Genomic DNA, 6,717 nt, shown 5'->3' with positions numbered 1-6,717 from the left:
AGGTCGAGGCTGCAGTGGCTGGGGCGACAGAGTGAGACTCCAACTCAAAAAAAAAAAAAAGAAAACACCAGGAGGATGTGACAGATGCTAATAAGGTAAATACTCCATAACAGGTACCAGATCTCATCCTCCCTGTAGCCTTTATGGTACTCTTCCCAAGTCACCAAATTAGAAATGCACTTGCCTTTCCAGAGGAAAAACAATAAGGAGGGTCACATTCCAGAAACGTAAGAGGCCAAAGTTAACCCCTCAACTTTTAACTAGTGGGTAGAAATAGAGTAACAATTAGGAAAACTAATGCTTCTAGGATGGACTAGATCTAAAGGAACTATGAACTCAATGAGGAGAAAACAGAAAGGGGCCTGAAATGTTTTCTATACTTCTGGGCCAACTAACCTGAGCAGCACAGAGGCTACATTTGTCCAATAATGCTCTAGCTGTTCAGCCTTTAAGCCATGCTAGCCTATCACACTGCTAACATTTTTTGTGGAATACTTTAGCTGTGGGAGAACTGTAGGGTCCCGGGTGGGGAAATGCATACTCTGAGAGAAAAAGCAGATCAAAACCATGATGTAGGGGGTCTGTCAGAGCAAACCTTTTCAGTGAAAATGTTAACCAGAAACTCCCTACGCAAACATTTAGCACAGTCTCATAGATAAACAGGGCTCATCCTCTTCCTGCTTTATCCACAGCTGAAGTCCTAGCAGTTTCCTCACTCACAGCCTAGCGGACTTGAACTTAGTTTTGTGGGGGACAAGGCTCTTGGCCCCGTAAAGTTTCACTGAAAATCGCTGACATGGGGCAGATTGATTAATAGGAGAAAAGGCATACCAATTTATTTAATGTTTATACATGGGAGCCTTCAGAACGAAGACCAGACTTCCCAGTGAGGTTACAGAAGCTTGTACACCATTTTGAGGTTACAAAGAGAGTGGTAGCTTGGATCCTGGTTTAAAAAAAAAAGGTTGTAGGAGAGAAGAATTCTATTGAGGGGCAACAAATGATTGCTAGGGAACAAAAATTAACTTGTAAATAGTTCTCTTTGGATTTTAAGTGATCCTTGGAGACAGTCATTACTTGAAAAAGTACATTTTGCCATAAACCAAAAAAAAAAACAGAAAACGTACATCTTGGATGCGGTTATATTTTTGTTTCATCTCTTTTTCTGTAATGGATAATGAAATAACAGGGAGAGGAGCAAGAACAATTGTTTTCTTTGGTGGTTGTTCTATCTTTATGTACATAGGGAAAAAGTCTCTTCCAGAGCCTGTTAATCTCTAAGGGTTTTTAATTTAAAATAATCATTATGGCTGGGTTCGGTGGCTCAGCCTGTAATCCCACGCTGTGGGAGGCCAAGGTGAGTGGATTGCCTGAGCTCGCGGGTTCGAGACCCACCTGGGCAACTTGGCGAGACCTCATCTCTACAATAAGTCAAAAAATCAGCCAGGTGTGATAGCATGCGCCTGTAATTCCAGCTACTTGGAAGGCTGAGGTGAAGGATCGCGGGAGCCCAGCAGGTCGAGGCTGCGGTGGCCGGGAGCGGCCACTGCCCTCTAGTCTGGGTGACAGAGTAAGACTCCAACTCAAAAAATAAAATAAAATAAAATAAGATAATCATTATACCAAGGAGTCATATTTTGGAGTGAAATATTTTGATTTTCTTCCATTTTAATGGGCTTCTGGGCCCTGATTAGGGCCCCAAGTGCCTCATCTCTGCCAAACCCTTTGTGGAAGTCACTGCCCCTCGCCCTCCACAGCCTTGCCCATCCCCTTCCTCCCACCCTTTCCCTTTTCTCCCTCCCTAGGGGCCTCACTCTCCACAGCCTCCAGGCCCTTCTTTTTCAAGGGTTTTTCTCACCCTCTGGGCTGCTCCAGTCTAGGCATCTTTTGCACTGGTTGTCCGTCCCCTGGTCCATTTTAAACATGGTTTCAAAACATGGGTTGGAAGTGAGAAACAGGATGCAGAGAGGGGACAGTTAGTTTAAAAATAAGGCCGGGCTCGGTGGCTCAGCCTGTAATCCCAGCACTTCGGTGGCTCAGCCTGTAATCCCAGCACTTTGGGAGGCCAAGGTGAGTGAATTGCCTAAGCCTGCGAGTTCGAGACCCACCTGGGCAACTTGTAAGACCTCATCTTTACAATAAATCAAAAATTAGTTGGGCGTGGTTGCGCGCACCTGTAGTTCCACTTGGAAGGCTGAGGCGGAAGGATCGTCAGAGCCCAGCAGGTAGAGGCTGCAGTGGCCAGGAGCGGCCACTGCACTCCAGTCTGGGTGACAGAGTGAGACTCCAACTCAAAAAAAATAAAAATAAAAATAAGCCTCAAGATGTATCTCACTCTCTCCTGGGAGATGAGGTGGTGGGAAAGGCCCAGGTGATTGTGACTTGGGGCTCCTAGCTAACAACTCTAGGATGAGAAACTTACCTTATACACTAGAAACCATATCTGGAAGAGACTGGGGGCTGAGGTTACCCAGGATCTTTGGGTGGGGATTTTGGGTGGCCCTTGGAGATGTCTGGGGAGCAAAATCCCCTGAACACAAGTAGTCCTTTATCTAATGGTCCTCTTGTGGCAAGAACCCTTTATAAGGATTTGCTAGAAGAATGTGACCAACTAGGAAGATGGAAGTTCATTGATTCCTTTCCTCCTTCCTCACCTTATCATTTACTCAGCATCTCAGGGTGGCTGTTCAGAGAGGGGTCAGGCATAGGAACTAGTGTTTGGAAGAAGCTCATCCCTAGCACAGCCACTATGTTCAGAACCCTCTTCTTGACTCTGTGGGTCCTCAAATAACTTGGGAGGGGGAACCTGGAAAATGTGAATTCATATCCTTGAGATGGCGAGGCAGAGTAACTAGCATGGCTTAGCATTGGATAGATGGGTTTCTTGCAGGCCGGTATAGCTTAGATAACTAAAAATCCAGGTGGTCAGGCATCCAGCTAGGCACTGTCTTAACAGGACATAATGTTCTACAACTGGAAGCACTGGGGGATGATGTTTTCAGGAAGAAAATTAATCAGTAAAACAGTAAATTTTATCATTGTCTTGAGATTTTTCACAGGATGCAAGTAAACTCAAAAGTAGGTAATAAGCCAGGTGCGGTGGCTCAAGCCTGTAATCCCAGCACTTTGGGAGGCCGAGGAGAGAGGACTGCATGAGCCCAGGGGCTTGAGATCAGCCTGGGCAACTTGGTGAGACCTTACTTGTCTCCATAATATATCAAAAAATTAGCCGGGCATGAATGGTAGCATGTGCCTGTAGTTCCAGCTACTTGGAAGGTTGAGGTGGAAGGATCACCTGAGTCCAGCAGGTGGACACTGGGGTGGCTGTGAGGGTGCCACTGCACTCCAGCCTGCGCAACAGAGTAAGACTCCAACTCAAGAAAGAAAAAAAAGAAAAGTAGATAATAATAGAGACATATGATCAATAGATTGTTACCTACCATGTAGCACATACATCTTCATTTAAGAAACAGGTTGCCCAATCATCACTAAAAATATATGTATATATAAACACTCAGTTATTAACAGGTCAAGGTGTCTTTTCTCTTATGGCACCCATGCGCTTCTTTGAGATTGCCCTTTTTCTTTCTAATAAATTCTTTCTTTAACTATACTTTGGATTTGCTTTGAAATTCTTTTCTGTATGAAGCCATAAACCCATGGAGCAACACACCACATGCTACCCATCATCAGTAGGACTAAAACATCATCAAAGTGCCTGCCTCTGTCAGCCCCAAACCATGCCTATGACTGCAACAGACCCAATTTCCACATAGAACTGATATTTATGACTTTCTTGAATAAACATAGAAATTGACTCTCCCTGCTTAAAACTTGAAACTTATATTTGTCTTTTCTGAGTTCCTTCCTCAGGAAACCAATCCTCAGGCAAGGGACTGAAACTCACCAGAACACTGTATCCAGACAATGAGGTACCACACCCCTCATTCAGCATGAATGCTTCCTTACCCCTCCCTAATTGCTGTTTTACATTCCCTTTCCTGCTATATAAACCCCCAATTTCAATTGACTGGGGAGACAGATTTGAGACTGAATCTCCTGTTCTCCTTGGATGATGTCACCCAAATAAAAAAATCTTCTTCCCTGTCCAAAAGCCTTGTCTCTGTGATTGGCTTTCTGTGCAGTGAGCAATGGAGCCCACCTAAGCCCTGACGTTTTGGACCCCTGGTGTTTTGGTAACATGATGACATGGATCAAGAATGCCCCACAATGCCACTCTCCCTCGAGGTTTGGGCTCAAGGTTAATGTTGAGGTGGGGCTGTCTCTTAGAGATGCAAAATCTATAAACTTTGAGTTGCTCTGGCCTTCAGCTTTCCTGAGGGCCATGATGGAGTACATGATTTTCTTTTCAGTATCCAAAATGAAAGTTATTAAGACACTAGGAAATCATTGCAAATGTTTTAATTAGTTTATAGATTAATGTAGCTTGTTTGCTAATGTAAGAACATGCAATGTGGTCTATTGCCTTGGGAGTAGAGCTAGAAACAAAACTCAGAGTTGGGAAAACCGAATAAAAATCGGCACAAGGCCGGGCTCGGTGGCTCAGCCTCTAATCCCGCACCTTTGGGAGGCTGAGGTGAGTGGATTGCCTGAGCCCGCGGGTTTGGGACCCACCTGGGCAATTTGGTGAGACCTCATCTCCACAATAAATCAAAATGAGTTGGGCGTGGTAGCACATGCCTGTAGTTCCAGCTACTTGGAAGGCTGAGGCGGAAGGATCGCTAGTCGAGGCTGCGGTGACTGGGAGCAGCCACTGCACTCCAGTGTGGGTGACAGAGTGAGACTCCAACTCAAAACAACAACAACAACAACAAAAATCGGCAAAAGACCCTCATTACATTTTATTACTGCATCTCTAACTACAGCCCCACATTCATTTCTTTTCTCATTTGTTTTTCGTAGGGATCTCATTCTGTTGCCCAGGCTGGAGTGTTGTCATAGATTACCGCAGCCTTGACCTCTTGGGCTCAGGGGATCCTTCTGCCTTAGCCTCCTAAGTAGCTGGGACTACAGGCATGCACCACCACGCCCAGCTAATTTTTAGATTTTTATTTTTGTGATGACAGGTCTTGCTGTGTTACCCAGGCTGGTCTTGAACTCCTGGGCTCAAGTGATCCTCCCACTTTGGCCTCTCAAAGTTCTGGATTACAGGCATAAGCCACCGTGCCTGGCAATTCCTCTTCTAGTTTAGAGGTGTCTTAACAGTTCAAGAAAACATCATATGGAAAGGAAACATTCAGTTCCTGGTTTGGCGCCATGCTCAAATTGCATGAATGCTACCACCTAGCGCTTGTAATCCCCTCCCCCTCTCTTCCCACTTTGTGTCTGAACTCTCCCTTCTAGCACTTAACATGGCAAGTTCTTCTCCATCAGCCCAAATGCAGTGTCTTGCACATAGCAGGTATTCAATAAGAGTGAACTGAAATAACTGAATTGAATTGGTTGTCCAGCAGAATAAATACCTCACAGTTTTTAGTCCTACCAGTGGTAAAATTATTCATGCAGACCAAAGCAGATGTGGTGCCATGTTCAATTATTGCTCAAGTCTTGGCAAAGAATTGAAGTTAAAGAGAAACATCTTGATATATTTGTGCAAGAAGTCTACGCTGGCAGCAACTGTAGCAAGTACAAATTTTCATCTTAAAAAATCGACAGAGCCGGGCTCGGTGGCACAGCCTATAATCCCGCGCCTTTGGGAGGCTGAGGTGAGTGGATTGCCTGAGCCCGGGGGTTCGAGACCCACCTGGGCACTTGGTGAGACCTCATCTCTACAATAAATCAAAAATTAGCTGGGTGTGGTAGCGCGCGCCTATAGTTCCAGCTACTTGGAAGGCTGAGGCGGAAGGATCGCCGGAGCCCAGCAGGCTGCGGTGCCCGGGAGCGGCAGCTGCACTCCAGTCTGGGCGACCGAGTGAGACTACAACTCAAAAAAAAAAAAAAAAAAAAAATCGATATCCCTGGACTGGAGAAAATAAATGAGATTGATTTTTTTAAAAACACCAAAGACAAAGACTTTATTATCTCAAAAGAACCTTGTTATCCATGCTACTTAAGGAAACATAATTGAAACTACAGCTTCATTCTAGGTATATATATCTAGACTTTTTTTTTTTAAGTATGAGGCATTTTTATTTTTATTATTAGGAGTACCTGTGTTGCAGGTGTTTCTCAGACTGTTACTTGCAGAAATGTCACAAGGTTGCCTTTTAAGAGGAAATGAAGGCATTTTCTGAAAGATCTAATTCTGGAAGAGAAAGGAATACATTTCCCAATTATCCTTTCTTCAATGGGGCCTCAGTTACCTCATCTGTAAAGCAAATGAATTGATCACTAGGCAATCTTTAACTTTTCTTCTAATGCGAATTTTCCACAGTTCTTTGCTTTTTGCCAGCTATGAATCTATCTTAGTTTTTTGTTCCTGAAGGTGATTATGTAAGTGTTCAAGAGAAAAAAATAGCATTTTCCCCAACCCTTAGGAATTCTTAGGAACAGACCCTTTTAACAAAAGACAGATTAACAAGAAAAACAAACAGAATTAACATGTACATTTCATATGTACACAGGAGATACCCAGGGAATGATCTGTTCTCAAGGAGGTGGCTTTGAATTCCAGTTTATATGGCATTTTCAACAAAGAACGTAAATTTTCAAAGATGTGGCAAGACAAAGGAAAAGGATTTTGAGTCTCTAGGGGCA

The sequence above is a fragment of the Carlito syrichta genome, unplaced genomic scaffold (assembly GCF_000164805.1).
Source record: "Carlito syrichta isolate Samal-C Ts95f unplaced genomic scaffold, Tarsius_syrichta-2.0.1 Scaffold314306, whole genome shotgun sequence".
Classification (NCBI taxonomy): domain Eukaryota; kingdom Metazoa; phylum Chordata; class Mammalia; order Primates; family Tarsiidae; genus Carlito; species Carlito syrichta.
The sequence above is the reverse complement of the archived record's forward strand: the minus strand, read 5'-3'. Positions refer to the sequence as shown.